The sequence below is a fragment of the Phragmites australis genome, chromosome 4 (genome assembly GCF_958298935.1).
Source record: "Phragmites australis chromosome 4, lpPhrAust1.1, whole genome shotgun sequence".
In the NCBI taxonomy this organism is placed as follows: Eukaryota; Viridiplantae; Streptophyta; class Magnoliopsida; order Poales; family Poaceae; genus Phragmites; species Phragmites australis.
Window position 1 is genome coordinate 14,102,857 of NC_084924.1, and position 20,650 is coordinate 14,123,506.

Below are 20,650 nucleotides of genomic sequence, written 5' to 3' on the forward strand. Positions count from 1 at the left end.
AGAAATAGATCCCCTCCACTTCTCTGATTCAAAAACATGTCTTCCTGTGGCCCAAAAATTATGGGATAATTATTGTTTGAAACTATAATTCAGATGAAATCCATTTTAACTAGTTTGATCCAAAAATCTTGAGCCAAATTTGAATTAAAATTCTTCAAAGATGCAACCTTTTACAACTTGCACATATTTTTAAGGCTCAAATTTAATTCCCAAAAGTTTGGAAAATTTTACTAATATTCTTCACTTGCCACGAACTAATTTCTAAAATTATTTCCAACCCTATGTTTCATAATAAATTTGTGAGTTTCTTTACAAAGTACCACTTAATATTAACTTTAACAATTTAGGTTCCATTGAAATTATATGCCAAAATTTGCTCAAAGCAATTAAACATGATGCTAATTATGCTCATTAATGCTTAATGACAGGTTTAAGGATTTTGGGCTGTCACATCGGTGTTGGGGTGCTCATCATGGTGAAGATGGCGGTCTCCTCGACGTCAGGGTGGTGGTCCTAGGTGATTGCAGCGGTGGACATGGGTGCAGTGCATGGCAGCACGGGCTCCTCAACGTCGGGGAGGAGGCGCTGAGCTCCTTGACATCGGGGTGGTGGTCCTCGGCGACGATGGTGGTGGACGATGGTGCAGGGCACGACAGCGTGGGCTCCTCAGTGTCGGGATGCGATTCGGTAGAGGGCACATGCTAGGAAGGGAAAAAGATTTCTAAGTGTCAGAGGGCGCAGACGTCAAGCACTTTTATAGGGGAGGGCTTTCACTGCCGACTCAAGATAAAGACCGGTAGTGAAAGGGGATCTTTACTGCCGGCTCAATAGGACAACCGGCAGTGAAACATATTTCACTGTCAGCCCAAGAATTCCACCGGCGGAGAAATAACTTTCATTGCCGGTCGAATATATTCACCGGCGGTGAAACCCCTTTCACTGTAGATACGGGGTGCAAAAAATTTGTTTTAGCTGCGTGCGCATGCCCATCGAGACTCAAACTCATGACCAGCCTAAAGTAAGATCGAACAATTAAACCGCTGCGCTACTCAAGTGTTTTCAAATTAATTTGTACTATCTATGTTTATTAATATTTCGTTGACCGAAAATCCTAATGCAAAAAATTTATTCAATTTCCTAATTCAATAAAAAAATTAAAATAAATTTGTTCATACCTAAGTTTCTATATTGGGGCTTGCTATATATCTTATTTCATCAATAAATATTTTAAATCATTAAAAATTGAAAATGAATCCGCTCATAACTATTGCTATTGTAAATCATGTAATATGCGAATAGCAATATGCTAGTGCTATTGCTAATTCTTTAAAAATAAAAAATAGTAAAACATAGCAATAATGCTTGTGCTATTGCTATTTCATTAAAAATCAAAAATTAATATGCTCAATAATAAAGGCAACTTCCACCATAAACTACAAATTGAAGGTTCCATAACATAAGTGAGGTATAATTGCATCCAAAACAAATTCATACATTGTAATTAATACAATTTAGCTACTTTGTCTTAATGATTCGCCCTTCATTATGATCATGGCGTACATATGGAGGTTCATCGGTGTCTTCGATGGGACCTAGGTCGACATCCTCTCCGAAAGGATGTAGCACGTCGAATTGATTATAATCTTCCTCGTCAATGCCATTCTCCACTTCGACAATCCTTCTTTTTCCTTAAAGAACCACATGGCGCTCCTTGTTAGCCGGGTCCGATGAGTTTTTGCTAGTGTCATCCCTAAAAAAATTCTTTATTATTCAACCCTTACATACATGATATACATATAGCGATAACTTATCAAAATGAAACAGCACATTTATCCTCGGGATCAACCTCATGACACTCCGTGACGTCGTTCTCTAAAGAGCGATAAAGTGCATCGAAATGAGAATGAATGAAATGTCATGAGATGTGATCCAAACGACATGAAATATGGTAGAGATGTAGTGCAAGAGGTTATGAATGCAGTAGAGAAAGAATCACATGAATTTGAGTTCATTTGCCCACTTAATTAACCAAATTACATGCTTGCAGTTTTTAAATCCAAAATTATATGAAGTAGTTCAAACAAACTCACATGAGGAAAATACTCAACATGGCGAAAGATATGTTTACTGTGTAAAGTATATATAGAGAAGACCTAAAAAATTAGTTCCACAATTAATGATTTTTATTAATTTCTGTAGAAATTAATCAATTTTAAAGGGCTTAATCAAGATTAACAAAGAATTACCAGCATTTCATGCTTGAAATATATTTTTCCAATACAAAGCATGACAAAATAAGATTAACAAGTTACAACATATTTAATAAAATAGAGGTATTTCAGTGGACATTTCATGCATGCATGTATTTTTATAATGTAAATCATGACAAAACAAAACTAACAAACTTGGTTTCAAATTTTTCCGAGCTTTAGATATTTTTCTACAAATTATAGATTATTTCAGCCAATTTATGAATACAACTAATATTCCTTTCGGTATTTTCTAGATTTTCTGACTTTGACAGGTTTCCAGCGGCGAACGGCGGCGGAGTTTGACCAGGGAGGGGTACCAAAATTCTCAACACACTGTGGTGAACTCGTTTGAGGGGTCAGCGGCGGCATGTATGGTGGCAAGCACGACCGGCGGCGACCATGACGGGCTGCGGAGCTAGGCCGACGGTGGTGGCATGCTGCAGAGGGAGAGAGTGGAAGGGAAGGGAGCGGCGAGGTTCCCTGGACCGCGGTGAAGCTCATCGTGCATTCGACTCGGGCAGAGGTAGCTCACGGCCCGAAGTTCGTCGGTGAGGTGGGCGAGCTTGCAGTGGCGGCCGGTAGAGCACTGGGCTGACGACGGGCTATGATCGAACTAGCGTGTGCAAAAGATTAGGTATGGTATTGTGAAACTCACCGAGCAATGGAATTGGACGGAGAGGGCTCAGAAGCAGTGATGCGTCCATGAGGGCGACGAAGGTCACCGGGGATGGTGCTATGCTCAAGCTTAGGGGAGGGCCACTGTTTTATATTGTGGTGTGTGCACGACTTCAAGGGGCAGTGGGTTGACTATTGGGAGGTGTCGATTGTGGTCAACTACACTTGCATGATAGACGAACTTGAGCCCAGCCACAATAACATAACCTCAGCCTTTGTCGTCAATGTGATGTACGTCCAGATTGTGAACAACCTAAACTACGAACCAGGGTCCATAATTAGGAAAATTGAGAAGTACAAGTATACTATCAGCTACAACAAGTTATGGAGGGCGAAAAGGAAGGCAATTGAGATGAGGTTCAGGACCTATGAGGCGTCATATGACAATCTGCCATATTTGTTACAGATCATTGCTCGAAGAAACCGGGGGACGTATTACGACATTTATAAGTACTCATTGTTGTCGAAACCTAGCAAGTATGTCCTGATGCTATCTTTCTTCGCATTAGGAGCATGTATCGAAGCTTTCAAGAATTATTAGTCTATCCTATGCATCAATGGTACTTTTCTTACTAGCAAGTACACGAGACATATCCTGACTACTATTGGGGTTGATAGGAATAACCAAGTTCTATCATTGGCCTTTGCATTTGTGGAGAGTGAGAACAACAAAAATTGGTATTGGTTTCTGCACTATGCGAGGATAATAATTATTGGTGCAAGATCGAATGTGTGCCTTATACATGACCAGCATGTTAGGATGCTCGAGGCAATTAAGGATCTGCAAAATGGAACATACGATGGCTTGATTGGACCCGTGTGGCTAGATCTACAGAGTAGGTGGTGCATGAGGTATTTGGGTACAAATTTCATCTGCTAATTCAAGAATAAGAACCTCATGAACATGTTCAAGACGTTGTATGGTCAAAACTAGCAATAGAAGTTTGATGCTCTATGGAAGACACTGGATGAGCTGATGAAGAAGCAAACACATGAGCGTGCAGGGTGGCCCGTGAGCGGACCAGAGGATGAACAAGTACCTCTTGAGTCCCTACCAATGGACACTGATGTTCGCATCACATGGACGATCAGGTCATCTACCATGTCATTTAGCGAATGGATTGAGAATGAGCTGAAACAGAAGTGCGTTCTTCTCTACAACACAAACAAGACATTGTATGGCATTATGACTAGAAGTTTAGCCGACGTTTACAACTAGGTGATGAAAGGTGTGAGGGGGTTGCTGCCGGTGGGAATTGCAGAGTTCATACTTCAAGTGACCTGCAAGTATTTCAGGGACCGCTATGCGGTAGCGCACACGACGTTGAATGTTGCTCGTCTGATTTATGGGATGAAGATGACTAAGTACATGGAAGATAAGGCAGAGAAGGCAAAGATACACTGGGTGAAGATCATGAGAACTGCACAATACAGATACGAAATTATATGGAGGGATAAATGAAGGAGAGGGGGTAAGCGTGAGAGAGTTATCCACGAGTGCACCATCTTCGATGATAGGTGCGTTTGCACCTGCCACAAGCTAATGCTACTGCAGAAGCTAGGGTCCCATGTGATCGCCGTGTGTGCTGTGATAGATATGAGGACTTGGAGGTACGTCTCTAAATACTTTAAGAAAGAAGCTCTATTCGACACTTGAAACCATGAGGTCTACGGTTTCGGTATTCATGGTTCTTTCACAAAGGAACTTGGCTCCGATTGTGTATCCATCCCAAATCCCAATAATATGAAGCAGAAGAAGGGACGTCCCAAGACTATGAGGCTCTGTAATGACATGGATGAAGCAAAAGTTTGGCGTCGTGTGAAATTATGCAGCAAGTGTTATGGAACATAACACACCTATAAGAAATGCATTGTTGGTGTCCCAAGTGTGAACCCCGCAGAAGTAGGTCCTTACGATTCTAGTGCAAAAGGGAGATGTCCTCGGGGTCATCGGTCGTCGGCTCTGTCAGTTCATTGATATCGATTAATGTTGTAATTCATGGTGTGATGGATATTTATGTGCACAACATTGTATTTTACTATTTTAGTACTGAGACTGTCACTATGTGCGAGGTTGTAACATGTTAGGTTGTGATTTGCTCACATATTTATGTACGATTTGAACAATCTATTTTGTCATGTTATATGTTGGATTTTTACTTGTTCAGTTTCCATAAATAAAAACCAGTTTAGACTAGGTCTAGAGTGATCGACACTTCTTACTCTGTGTTTGATTTGCATATACAAATGTAAATAACTTGTGAACACATAGGTATGGCGCACCTAGAGCTGCTTGACTCTGAACTCGACGTTAGCCACCATTCGTACAGCACCGCGGTGCAGGCTAAGGAGCTCCTGGTACTACAACCTCGTGTGCTAGATGAGCTCATGAGGATTGATGAGCGTTGGATCCCTTGGTTTGCCTATTTTGAATTTAATGTTTCATACCGATTTTTCTTGTTATTCGTCTCTAATTGTATAATGTTTGCAGGTTGCATGCTGCTGGCCTACTTCTACTGTGTCTGTTGGTGAAGGTGGACGCGTTGGCGGGGACCTCAAAGCCGGCGACACGGTTCAACTACGATAAGGCCCTCCTCGTGGCCGTCATCGATAGGTGGCGTCCTGAGACGCACACGTTCCACCTCCCGTGCTGCAAGATGGCGCCCACGCTCAAGGATGTTTCGCTCTTGATGGGCCTGCCTTGCATGGGTACCGTTGTTGGGGCTAGTGATGTGAGCGTGGGCTGGCACCATGAGATGCTGGGCCACTTCTCCATCGTTGAACGGAGGGATGATGTAGCCCCGTTAAAACCTTTTCCAGGGACCGAGGAGAACTGCCCGACGAATGCATTTCTCATTCAGTTTGTTGTACATATGTCTTGTAATGTATTCTCATCTCATTTACGTTACTAATGGATGAAGATATTGGTACTTGTTCCTTTTTTATAGACAGACAACATCCACCCACAGGCTAGCGACGAGGACGTCTCCCGCCACCTGGAGGCGTACCTCCTGTGGTTGTTCGGGTTGGTTATGTTCACTGAGACTCACGACAACACGGTCTCGAGGAGCATGATCCCCTACGCCAGAGAGGTTGCAGACACCAACCCAGGGGAGGTCCCGTAGTATAGTTGGGCTTCAACTGTGCTAGCTATGACATACTGTGACCTGTGCAACAAATGCACAAAGACTGACATCAACGCAATCCTCACCGGGTGTCCCCTGCTAATTCAGATGTGGTTGTACGAGCGTTGCCATTGACAGGCCCATTGTCGACCATAGCACGTTCCAGTTCACTGCAGACAACGTCGATGGCCCGACCATTAGGTCCTTGTGGTGTAGACGTAGGGTAAGTGCTACGCTACTTATGTACATATATATTCATTACTTCCTTTTTTTTGTTTATCTAACTTAGTTTGGTTTCACAACTGAGTTGGTCTAGCATGCAAACACGTCATGTGTACTTGAACTTTGTTCACCAGTTCGAAGAGCTGACGGTGGATTGTGTCCACTGGAGGCCATACACGGAGGCCAAGGTACATCAACGTGCTCCGCTAGGACTTTTGGTGCTCTACTTATGTGATCAGGAGTACTGACTCATGACTTGTGCATTCGTCTTTGACATCTACGTCAAGGAGTACTCACCACATCATGTGATGCGATAGTTCAGGAAGTTCCAGACGTTCTCGCTACAGGTGACTAGGTCAGTGCCTATCAACATACACATGTCGTAACATTGTAATTACATTTTCATACGACCCATGTCTACACCGGTTTTCATGTATATATGTTTTTGTAGGTTGACGCAGAGGGGGCTCATTCCACGAGCGCGTTTGCGTCACGTGTGTAGCGGTGGGACCAAGCTGTCGACACATCGTGGACGAGGATCAACCACACTATGAGGAGGCGTATGTGGAGTACTCTCGTGGTTCGTGCCTTGGACGTAGATACAAGTCACGTACACACCGACCAAGCTTCCACGGCATGTAGCGGACGTGCATGACACATACATGATGCACAGGGACCAGCCACGTTCTCTTGAGGTACGAATAAAAATACACGAGAACTCATTTACTAGAATTGTTTCTAAAAAATTGTGTAATAAAATGAAACTTTTCGTTGCTGAGGGACATACTACACCAGATTGATGCCGAGGCACATGCGACGAAGCTGCGGATCGATAGTGGCCTCGAGGTCCCTAGGGGAGAGATGAGCGCGGCGTTTGGTCAGATTATCTAGAATGTGGTGAAGGTCTTTCTATCGATGAGATACAGTTCATCCCCAGACGTTACAATGGGACAATAAGCATCGTCTCATCTTTCGGCACGCCCGTCTGCCACGTTCGTCGAGCCGCCAGAAAGTTCATCTAGGCCCCTTTGTGGGTTTTGGCTAATTGATGACAAACGATTAAGAGACTAATGAGTTTATCGAGTTTATGAACAGGTTTTAGTCCCATTGAAAAGATTAAAAGAAGTTGATGTCCCTCAAAAAGAAAAGAGAAGCGGCATGAAGAAACTCAATAAGGTTTAATTAATTTTACTTTTGAATTTGAGTTTAGGAATATCGTACTATTAAGAGGGATGCATTTTGATAGTCTTGTTGATCAGTGCTCAAAGTATCTTTTTAAAACCAAAAATTGAGAGACACAATTACTCACGGACACCGGGAAAAAGGCAGAGTTGTCTGAGCCCGGAGTCTCTGGGTTAGCCTGGATACTCCGGATTCTGTTAATGTTCCGGAGTCTCCGAGTAAGACTTCGAGAGAAGGTCTCTGTCTGGCTTAAAGTCTGAGCCCAGAGTCTCCAGGTTAGCCCAGAGACTCCGGACTTTGTTAGTGTCCCAGAGTCTCCGAGTGAGACTCCGACAGTGAGGTCTCTGTTTGGGAGGAAATTCATATTACATCTTACACTCCCAACAAAAGTTGTGCCTATGCTCCGTACATCATGCATATGATAGAGAGGGTCACCAAGAAGAACTTCTTCAAGGAAGTTAAGCATGAACCATATCGGATGAGAATTGTGAGCACAAGGTCATCCCCTCCTCCTTCACCTCCACCCGCAGCTCCTAGTGCTCAAAGGACGGCTCCAAAGCGTGCACCTCCCTCACGTGGATCTCAATCATTCATAAAGAGTGCACTCAAGGCCATCTTCTGAGTTTGCACTCATAATGCCACCCAAATCAGAGAGACAAAAGTGAGGATGAGGAAGATAGAGGCAAGGCAAAAGAAAATCCATACTCATTTGGGAATTCAGCCCCCTTGCTCTCCCATCATTTCCGAAGAAGAAGCTAGCAAGCCAAAATTTGAAAATCCAAGGGCTTGGTATGATGAGGCCCAGACAGTTGTTGAGGGTACTTCTCATGCCCAAGATGTTGAAGATGAGGAGACCGAAGAGGAGGAGGAGTTGAGAGAAGCCGAAGTGAGCTCTTCGGACAACAACAATGATGATGGAAACGGATCCGATGATGATGGAGATGACGACTTTGAAGTGGATAGCGACTAGATCTTCATTTTACTTCTCTTTCCTTTTTGGTGCTTGATGCCGAAGGGGGAGAGAAATCCTTGTGTCATGTCTCGCTTCTTTATTAAACTCTTCATCATTTCCACTGGACATTTAAGACATTTGTAATAATTGTGATGAATTATGTGTGGTGTGCTTGTAGTTGAACTTTTAAATTTGTAAGACTATATTTATGCTAGTGTGATGCCACGAGTTACTTGATGTAATGTTTGTTTCTCTCTTTCTTATGTTTTGTCATATATCTTGTTATATGCATCACAGATATTCATGTTCACTCACCTTTGCACCCCACGGACTCTAAGATATAGGGGGAGCTCTCATAAAATCTCTTTGAATATATGCATTTGATCTCAAATTCATATTTCAAGTCAATGCACACATTTAGGGGGAGCTCACCGTATATCTTAAAATTCAAAATCTTTAAATTCAATTATCTTTTGTAAAGCTTTAATCGTGTTGTCATCAATCACCAAAAAGGGGGAGATTGAAAGTGCATCTAGGCCCATTTCTGGGTTTTGGCTAATTGATGACAAACGATTAAGAGACTAATGAGTTTATCGAGTTTATGAACAGGTTTTAGTCCCATTGAAAAGATTAAAAGAAGTTGATGTCCCTAAAAAAGAATAGAGAAGCGGCATGAAGAAACTCAATAGGGTTTAATTAATTTTACTTTTGAATTTGAGTTTAGGAATGTTGTACTATTAAGAGGGATGCATTTTGATAGTCTTGTTGATCAGTGCTCAAAGTATCTTTTTAAAACCAAAAATTGAGAGACACAATTACTAACGGACACCAGGAAAAAGGTAGAGTTGTCTGAGCCCGGAGTCTCTAGGTTAGCCTGGATACTCTGGATTCTGTTAATGTTCCGGAGTCTCCGAGTAAGACTCCGAGAGAAGGTCTCTGTCTGGCTTAAAGTCTAGCCCGGAGACTTCGGACTTTGTTAGTGTCCCTAAGTTTCCGAGTGAGACTCCGAGAGAGGGTCTCTATCTTGCTTAAAAGCCTGAGCCCGGAGTTTCCGGGTTAGCCCGGATACTCTGGATGCTGTCAGTATCCCGGAGTCTCCGAGTGAGACTCCGAGAAAGAGTCTTTGTCTGTCAAAGGTGCTAAAGCCAGAGTCTCCGAGTGAGACTCCGAGAAAGAGTCTCTGTCTGTCGAAGGTGCTAAAGCCGGAGTCTTCGAGTTGGTCCGGAGTCTCTGGGTCCTGATGCTTCCGGACCCTCCGGGCATCCTCCGGACTGAGTTCTTGGCCGTTTCACAAGTGTTACTCGGAGTCTCCGGGTCAGTGTAAAGTCCTGTAACAGCTAGTTTCTGACAGGGTTTGTGTGTGTGTTTCTATGCTACCCGGAGTCTCCGGGTGAACCCGGATACTCCGGGTCTATTTGAAAAGCACTGTAACGGCTAGTTTTGGGGGGAAGGGTATAAATACATCTTCACCCCTCCATTCAATGTTGCTGAGCTACCTGCAAACAAACCTTCTTAAGAGCATTCAATAGCCCTCCCAAACCCCTCTGGTGCTTTGATCTTTGCAAGATTTGAGAGTTAGGGTTTGGGGAGTGAAATCTAAAGCAAGAGAGCAAAAAGCAAATCTTTGAGCATTTGAGTTCTTGTCAAGCTGTGATTTGCATTCTTTACTCTTGAAGCTTCGTGCTTCTAGATGGCAAGGAGTCACCCGTAGAGCACCTAGTCTTTGTGGAGTACCACGGAAAGTTTGTATTACCCGTGATTTGAGTAAGAACCCTAGCTCAATCTTTATAGCCACTTGGGTGAGGATAGGGTTGAAAAAGACCCGGCTCTTTATGAGCTCCTCAATGGAGAGGTAGGCACTTCTTTGTGAGGTGGCCGAACTTCAGAAACAAATCTTGTCTCCATTTATTTTCTTGCACATTACTCATTCAAATTGATATTTGGGGATTTGCCCCAATATTGTTGCTTGTGAGTATTTGAGTGCAGGTTGTTGTTGAAAAGGAGCATATATATCTTATAGAGCCTGTGGTAACTCGTAGACCAAATTAGACTTGCTTAGATTTACTTTGATTTTGAGTTCCTGTATAGTCCAGATAATCCGGGAGAACTCGGATACTCCGGAACCCAGAGTATCCGGATTGAGCTGGAGATTTCGGACACTGTCTAATCCGCTGCAAAGTTCTATTTTTCAGAAATGACTATTCATCCCCTTTCTAGTCGACATCAAGTACTTTCACCGCCGCACCCACCGGTACGCTCGACCTTCGACGCCGAGCCGTCGAGGATGTCTTCGACCCCTACTACAGTGAGGCAATCCTTCACTAGGGCTGGACACCCCTAGTACATTGGCATGTTGCATTGGCTTCCATTCTCCAGCGCCGGTGACACCTGCTACAGCGTCAGAACGTCTAGGCCACCCTTCACCAGTGGCAGTGACCGCTTCTCTACCACTAGCGGGACAACGCACCCTTCCTCCGTGGGCCTAGGTCCTTTGAGTTCTTGGGTCCCCAGCTTAGGTACGACACTTGCTTCATGTATAACAAATTGTTACGTATGTCATTGTTTATCAATGCTAAAATGTTTTCTTCATTGTTCCATGTGCAGAAATTGACGATCTCCGGGACGTAGAGGTGTAGGGTAGCTACATGGAGCTACTTAGAAGGGACGTTACTCAGGTCTCTATGTACGACTTCATCTTCAGACAGAACGACGAGCTCGATGTATCGTAGCTACCTGGCATGCCACTCCCAGGGACACAACCCTTCCAGGACGAGTATGCCACTCCACCGCCAGCTAGAAGGCCTGAGCGGTTGATAGTTCCACCAAACCTCCTAACGTACTCAGCTAACCAGGTGAGGGTGGGAGCCTATTGCCTGGACTGCACCGACTTATTAGGAGTAGCACTGAAAAGTCTATTCGCTAGACTGCACCGACCTATTAGAGGTACCACTGACAACTGTATAGTTTTTGAAATCTACTCTATATTAAGGTGAAAACCAACGTCAACATGTAGGTGAAAGCACTATAGAGGCAGGGGCCAAGGTAGGGGTGTCGTCCTGTCAGACAATTAATCATTGGCTTGTAACTTTCCACATAAAAATCATTTGCATTACGAACACTACCACTACTACATTCGGGATACATCGTTTCTAGTCATACTAAATTGACAACACCCTCATAAACTGCAACAACGATAGTACGATACACGTAGCATACGGCATAAGAATGCCTTATGTGGAATGCATTGGCAGTAACAAACTTAATGTTCTGCACCAGTTGAACCACCCTTCTCGCGAGAGGCAACAATAACTCCTTCCTCTACTTTTGCATAATGAAATGACCACACCAAGCAACAACTTTCACAGAAAATCTCTGCCAAACATTAATACCATAACTTTTCTAGCTTTCACATGGAATCCCATGCTCCAGCTCTTAGCCATGCCTATACACTCAATCCATACGCCAGCCCCAGCCACCATAAATGACCCCACCCTCAAGCATGGATAGACCACTTCTTCCTCAGCTCTCTCAACTGCAATATCTTCCTCAGCACCACCAAGCACACCCAAGAAATATTGGGGAATTTTCATCCCCTAGGGGATCGAAGCTCCAATGTGCTTCTGTGGTGACCCTTGTAGTCTTTGCGAGTCCCAGGATATCTCCTATACCTATGGCAAACAGTTCTTCATGTGTGTCAACTACCAGTACGACCCGTCTCGACATAGACCATACGAGTACCCACCGGTATAGCGACATAGATAACTCATATTTCATTTATCCAGTCTCCTTCACCTATATGTAACTTCATGGGATGGCTGGACATGGAGAAAACTAAGGATCATAAACAGTGGGTCAACATGAGCATGCAGTGGAGAAGGCAAGCTTACGAACACTCGAAGTACGAGCAACAACAAGAGGAACTAAGGCTCAGGCGTCAGGAGGAGGAGCGTATGAGAAAGGCATCGAAGGAGCACGCCGTGGCTAAGGCACGGGGAACAAAGAGGGAAAGGAAGCAGGAGATGTCCTATCGTGCTAAGGCATAGGGCCCCGATGCCCCGCGAAAGGGCAAATATCCTAGGTGCACTCAGTAGAGAGTATCTATTGTAATCTAGCATATTTTCATTCACTAAGGCATTTTAGATTTAGCAGTGGCACGCTATTAAGTTAGTCTTTCGACGTACTGTACATGTCAACGTTTGTTGTCACCATCTCTATATGATTAGGATCCATTCGCGCTATGAAGGAAAACCCTACTTCCCATGTAATGTTCATCAGCGTATGTAACCTCCATCTAGGTTTTACAATAATTATGCTTTATAACTATTATTATTTGAAAAATTATATTTTAAACCCTCCCATGGTTACTCACTAAAAAAATTAACTCACCGCTTTTACATCAACTATATAAATAAATGTCAACAAAATGACATCGAACCAAAATTAAGGATAGAATGAACCACTCCGTAATGTCGTTTGAACAACTATTTGCACAATTTATATTTTTCGCCGAATGAATGTGCAATATTTTTCAAATTGCTATATACAAAAGTTATATTAGAAAAAGAATTATACATATGCCTTTTCTGTTGTATATTAATAAATATATTGTCCATTCACCGAGCGAGACAAAAGTCTTGCCCGTTCATGGGCAAGACTAAGTTCTCACCCACTCAACGGGCGAGATGTTCCTCTCTTCAGTTAATCAATGCATCGAGCCCGGGGCCCACAAGTTCTCGCTCGTTGAACGGTCAATGGTAGCCTACACATGAAATTTTTTCAAACGGGTATGTATTCTTGAAAATATTAAACAAAAAATATATTAAAAATTCGTGTAAGCTATATTGTAAGGTTCGAGCAAGACCCAAGACCATGTTTAACGGCCCAATTGGAGGAAATAACGGGAACACTGGTTTTGCCCATGGACCGGGTCTGTGGCCCATATTGAAGAGTTTCTTAGAGTGCCTCGGCAGTCCAAGACATGGATTAAAATTTTACCGAAATTTTGGTGATTTTTTTAATTTTGAGAAATTTGAATGGAACCAAATATCTAATTTTGGAAGAAAAAAATTCACTGATACATGGGGTCCACAGAGTAGAGGACGAAACATCCACAAAATTTTGCAAATTTTGGTCTTTTCACTGGTGAACGAATAAATTGTAAAGCAAAATTGAAATCCCTGGTCCCTGGTGCAACAAGGAGAATATGAGATGTGTACAAATCGATCTCCTCTTCGAAAAGAAGCATAGTAGAATCAGAACCGCTGAATTGGCTCCAAGCAAGGAACAATGAGACTCCCCAGCCGCCTGCTGTGGTTCCATCTCCCACATTAAGCGGGGGGCACCGTGCAACCACTGGGGAAATAAATTCTATACAACGGTGCTGTAGATGTATCCTCGTACAACGTCACATGGATAGTTTTCACTTATCCTTAACGTGAATCTCAAAGTGGTGGATCTCATTCAAATAGAAAATTATCATTCATGCTTATTACTTGATATATATAATTAGCGTTGAGTGAATCTCACAACCGCTTTGAGATCCACATTAAATACAAATGATGGCCATTCATGTTGTGCTCCCACACGTGCATCTGCAGCACCACTACCATCACCTCCGTTCCCGTCTGCCATAACTGCCAATTTGTAGCTTGTGCACAGTGACACCGTGTTATGCAAGTCTAATGCAACTACCAACTAACATCCTAAAAATAGTAAGTCCACACTACATCATCTTGATATTGACACAAATATGACTTTGTTATCAAATAAAACCAAAACCACTAGTAATCAGTAGCGTCCTAAAAGATAGGGACTCAAAAGAGGCAAAAATTCCTTACTCTTGGAAGGCAGGCGCTTCCAATCCAAGAGCTCAAAATCAATAGTCCTTGCGAGTCTTGGAGAAGAAGGCAACATTCAGTTTGGGATAGATGCACATGCGTACATGGGAGTACACAGCTGCTAATGCATGCACGAGAGATCAAGGATGTGTTCGTTTGGGTGGCTCCCTAGCCAGGTCCAAACAGTGCAGGCTTGTTGTGTTTAGTTGGCTGAGTTGACCCACACTCAGGCTTCGAGCGTGTAAGATTCCTCCTGGGGCCAGGTTTGATGGGAACACAGGATTCGGGTTTCACTCTCGAGCCATGCCACATCAATGCAATGAGCTCTCCCGCGGGTGGATGGTTAGATGCAGTCAACACTACTCGACTGCACCTCGGTGCCTGTTAGGGTTACTGCTCCCTCCCTAATCATTTAGGGCACACACACCCTGCTCTCGCAGCACTCCTTGCTTTCTCAGCTCTCCTCCCTCTCCAGTCCTCTCTCGATGGTGAGCTAGTGGTTTCTCGCTGACGCAGGCATTGACTATGCCATCGACTTCACCTGCGAAGGTAGAACTGGGCACCCCCTTCCTTCTTGCCCTCTCACTTCTTCCCCAAATCTATTTTGCTGCTATATTTTGTGTGTTTTTCTCCTCCATATGGATCTATTTTGTGATTGTGATTTTGATACATGTGGTTCGATTATGTGCTATTTTTCTGCTCTATGTTTTGTTTTTGGTGATGTTGCAATGTACTCATGTACTATGCACCTATTGGTATGTTTATTTTTTTTAGCATTGTACCATGATCAATGATGCTGTCAATCCACTAGAGGAGCATCCTATGGATGTGGCAGTCATGGCTTGTTTAGGTTGATGCAAAATATATAAAATTGCATACAATGCAGTACAATAACCATCAATTAACTTGAATTAATTTATGTGCCTATAGACATGTTGATGCTAGGTGTCACCGGTCCAGAATGAGGGCTACAACACTCGTAGTTGCTATTGATTATTATGTGTTTTCCTAGTTTAGGTGTCAACTTCTTGCTCCCCTAAGGTTACCTATGGTCCTATGCTTCAGAGAGACATTGATAGACAGGCTAATCTCTGATTCATCTGAACTGGATGATATCCAATGTGTGGAGCTACTTAGGATGAGAACGACTTCACTTTCAACTATATGACTTGTTTTGGTCTAGAGTATTGCTTAGGGATAACATTCACAATTCTATAGAGGAGCATGCTGCAATTTTTTTGCATGTGGTTGGATACAACTAAAGGTTTAGGGTCATTAAGTTGATATTTCCAATAAGTCTTGTATGTGGTTGGTGAGCTGTGCAATGAAATGATATTTCCCTTTGCCACCTCCTTCCATCCTAAAATCCTCAATAGCCGGAGATGGTACCCACACTTCATGGTTAGGATACCTATTGTGATAAATGTTATAGTTGTCTTAGTATTTCTTATCTTGATAAGTTGGCGCTTCTAAGTTAGGATTGCATAAGGGCTATTGATGGAACACATGTCATTGATAGAGTACCTAGCAAGATGCAGGTTGCCTTTATGGGTAGAAAGCACGCTACCACACAAAATGTACTAGCTGTTGTGGACTTTGATCTCTGATCTATATATGTCTTTGCTGGTTGGGAGTGATCAGCCCATGATACACTAATTTTGCTGATGCTCTTGAAATAGATGGTGGCATAAGGGTGCCACCAAGTAGATGCACTAAAACACACACCAGTTGCTTAGGGCTGGAAATGAGCCGAGCCAAGCCTAACTCGACTCGGCTCAAACAAGCTCGGCTGTGAGCGAGATGAGGTAGGCTTGGCTCACTCAGTTTCCTGAGCTGAATATCCGACTTGGCTTGGGCCCGATTGAGCCATGAGCCAACTTGATTGGCTTGCGGGCGAGGAGTTTAAAAATGTCTAAGTTAACAAAGCAACATCATCGGTGAACTCCTTAACACGGCTAGATACACACATGAAGTCAGGCTCAATGGCACAGCCGGAGACAAGCAGGGCACACACACACATAGTAGCATGGCCATGCCAGCCCACACAGCAGCATGACCATGCTAGCATGATGGCAGACTCATCAACACAGTCGGAGACACATACAGAGTTAGGCTAAACGCCGACACGACAAAGGGGAAAAGACATGTAGAATCAAACGGCGGCACGACAAAAAACCATGTACACACTCGGTGGAACAACTCGACGGTACATGGTACACACACAACACATGCAGCAGGAGACAAGCACATGGCTCGACAATAGAAACACCAGAGACACACGCTTCCACAGTCAACATGGTCGGGGCACATTGCTTCGACGGCACGAAAGCTGGAGCCCAACACTTCGACGGCACGAAAGCTGGAGCCCAACACTTCAACGGCACGCTGGTCGGAGACCAACACAGAGAAATTAGCAATGGCTGGGGATAGCATTCACATGGTAGCACGACGGTGAAGATCGGGCACAAATCAAAGAGCGCGGAGAGTAACATACCTCGTACAAGATGGCGACAACAACAAATGCACCGACGCAGGGTCAGGGGCCATGACATGGTAGCAGTGGCACACTCAAGTGGCAATGGTAGCAGGGCCAGCCCACTCCCCAATCCATGCCATGGGTGGCGGCAACAGAGCCCGAGCATGGATATATCTTCTCCTCTACCCCCCCCCATGGGTTGCGCTAACAATGTTGCTTTGTTAATGGACTGTGGAGGCACAGTCAAAGACGAAGAGGCAGCGTGCAAGTGCAAGCTGTGGAGAGGCGGCGTGCGATGCAGAGTTGCGAAGAGACGCCGAGGCTAGAGCCAGCTAGGTGGGTGACGGGCCGACGGCGCATCTATGGTGGAGTGGCGGTGGCACGACGGGAATCGCCGAATCAAAGTGGGTGAGTGGCGGCAGCGGTGCATCTCTAGTGGAGCCATGGAGTGGCGGGCTAGCGGTGACATGATGGAAATCGCTAAATCGGGAGATGAAGAGTCACAGACGTGGTCACCAGGTCATGCAGAGTGGGCAAGTGCCAACGACACAACGGGAATCACTGTGACGCGGCGGGAATCACTGAATCAGGAGACACAGTAATAGACATGATGGAGTGGGCGAGTGGAGGCTGGCGGCTGGCCTCTAGTGGAGTGGATGACTGATGACTCAAGTGGTGGAAGTGGAACCCTAAACTTGACAGTGTGGGCTACTAGGCGGCTGGTTGGTTGGGGCAAGCATCCACCGAGTTGCTCGCGAGCTAGCTCATGCTTGGCTCGATTTGAGGCTGAGCTGGGGAGGCGGCTCAGGCTCGACTCGTTTGGCCACTGAGCCAAGCCGAGCCGCTTCAAGCCCAAGCTGGCTCATGAGCCTCGAGCTATATTTCGAGCCCTATATTTGCTTCATCATTATGTTGGGGAATGGGTAGGCTACACAAGCACAAAACAAAAATTTCTACCACACGTTCGACCAAGAAACCATACGAGTAGTGGATCATGGATCATTACCATTTGACGAGTAGTAAAGTGGAAAAAGAGTTGGAGCAGACCGGTTTAATGTCGTTCATGTCAATACATAGAAAAGAAGTCAAACTTAGCAGGGTTGTCATAGATGATCGACTTCTAGGTTTGACTTCCTCATCGGGGTCGTTCCAACTATCTAGTCAGGATCGCCGTGTTGGGAGCGACTTCCTAATCTAGATCATTCCAATCTTCGAACCGAAATCGAATAGGATTCAAATCAGCAGCAGCTTTGAGTTCTTGCCATCCAGCCGATCAACGTCACAATAGCCCCAACGCATCTCTGGTATCCACACGTCATGAGGTGGAATGTCGAACGGTGCTAGCACCGCACGTATGATTAGGGTTTTGAGAGGTCAGGTGGAGAGAGCGTGGCTAGGGTTTCGGAGTGGCTCAACCTTAAGTGCCCATCCCCATGCCTCCCCTTATATAGATCCTACTATGAGCTCCCGCGTTGGTATCCCATCAAGACTTTAGTCGCTCACAAATCACAATCCAATCAAACCCTTTTACGAATCAAATCCTTGTGTCCTGAGGTGTGTGACCCATTAGGTTTATGTACAAATAGCTATGACTCGAAAATCGCTTTCTGAACCGAAATCAACAGCGGTCCCTAATAGGGTATTTTGATTCCTGAGTATACATAAAGATTATATCGGCTGGACCTTGATATACGCATGCAGAAATCCCTTTGCCTCATGATACTAGTCAAGCTCAAGATGAGACACATTTCATCCTTGTGATAGCTCGACCATTCACTCAATCTTGTAGTGGATTATTCAACTCATGATTAATTCTTTAATCACATTGGCATGATCATGTACTTTTTAATCCAACCACATTGAGGGGCCCAGAGATATCTCTCCTGTTATATAGGAGGGGCAAATTCTATCTTAGTCGCTCACACCCTATGGCATATATTGTAGCAAATATGCACCTTTATGACTATCCAGTTACGGAGTAGCGTTTGGCACTCTAAAGTGCTAAATATTTTGAGAATCAATGCCGATCTTATGTCTAAGGATCATGTAGGTACACCATTTGAGATTACAGCTGATGGCACATCATGTAACCATCACAGCAGTATCAAGGTGGGTCTATCCAACACCATATTCTCTAACATGTATCCATATTATTGATTTGATATCTCTATATCTATGATCTATAAACCATGATCATCAATCAATACATATGCTTGTATGTATATCATTATTGTCCCACATAACGATATAACACTAGAGATTATTTAGAATAACATCACAATAAAACAAAGAACTTCAAAAATAAGTCATATACTTGCTAATCAATATAAATGGTAATTATCCAAGGAACCAACTAATATATTATTCAAAAGTATATAAACATAGACGTGATACAATTATCTATATGATTGCCTCTAAGGCATATCACCAACACATTGACCTTGATGTGCACTAATTTAGACTTTGGGGTTATTTGATGAATTTAATATAATTCTTCCTTGTGGATGCTAGATATGCTATCTGACCAGGATTCTTTGAACCATACCATGTAACAAGATACAACTTACGAGAGTGTTATGGAGGGAAACACCCAAAGGACCAAAGGGAGCTCTTTAACCTTAGGCGCTCTTCTCTTAGGGTGGTAGTTTAGAGAGCATTTGGTGCACTGAAGAATAGGTTCAAGATCCTATACAACAATCCATTTCATCCTCAAGTGAAGCTAGTGTTAGAATGTTGTATCATTCACAATTGGATACTGAGACTTGGACAAGATGCACATTTTCCTCCTGAGGAGAATTGGTCACCAAACCAGAGTGATGAGGTAGCCACAAATGATGTAGTTCAAGACAATAATACTTGGGCACAACAAAGGGACACCTGACCAAATGTGGCATAACTCGTGTGTAATTTGAACTACTTGAGTCGTGTATCTCACTCATCTAAGTCATTTAGCTTAACCTAATGGTGTTGTACTGCTAAGTTTGCACAATGATTTGGGAGTGTATGTAATGCTGAGATTTAATGGTACTTTGCAATGATGAAGTCTACCTTGACCTTTATGGTTATGTTATGTTTACTCCCGGTTTCACTGAGGAGGCTCTCATGGTTGCACTCGGTTATCTTCTCAAGAATAAGGCTGAGGGACTTTGCTTTGTGCAGGTGATTGATGAACATTGTGTGCTTTGGCTTAGGACATACCTAAGCAAGAACTACTACCATTATAATCCCACATAGACCCACTAACATCACTTATTTTTGGGAAGCAACTTTTGATTATTTATGTAACCATGCATAGTATAACTCAAGTGAGTTTGCTCTGAGTTGCTGATGGAACAACATCTAAGTTACATGCATGCATATTAAAACTCAGAGAGATTGTGTATCAGGTGTATGTGAGACACCAATATTTTTAATAGCATAGGACATAATAGAGTTGCATACCAAAACTCAAGTAAGTGTGTGGTGCTGTCATGATGCATGCTAAATAATTATGGCGAATGAATTATTATTTTTACAATTCTAATAATCTTTGAGTGATAGTATAGGACGACGAGGCTAGCAATCGAAAGCAAGGCTACACTACACTTTAATTTGAGCGAGAAGAGATAGGGGTGCACTACTACAGAACCAGCTATAAGTAGCGTGTCAGCACTGTCGGTTCTTAATCTCCCGCACTCGAATCATGATAAAATTGCTTAGAACCGCTGATACGGACTATCAGTGCTGGTTTTTAATACAAACTGGCACTGATGCCCAGCTTGGACCTGAAATTTCAATGGAATACGATTTTGGCTCACCCCTCTCGCGTCCGCTCTGCTCGGTCTCGACCTTATCCTCAAGCGCACGCATTCAGTTTCTCCCCTCAAGCACTTAGTCTCTACCCCATCTCTCCCTCTTCTCTCCGACCACCCTCCCGATCCAAATCCCCC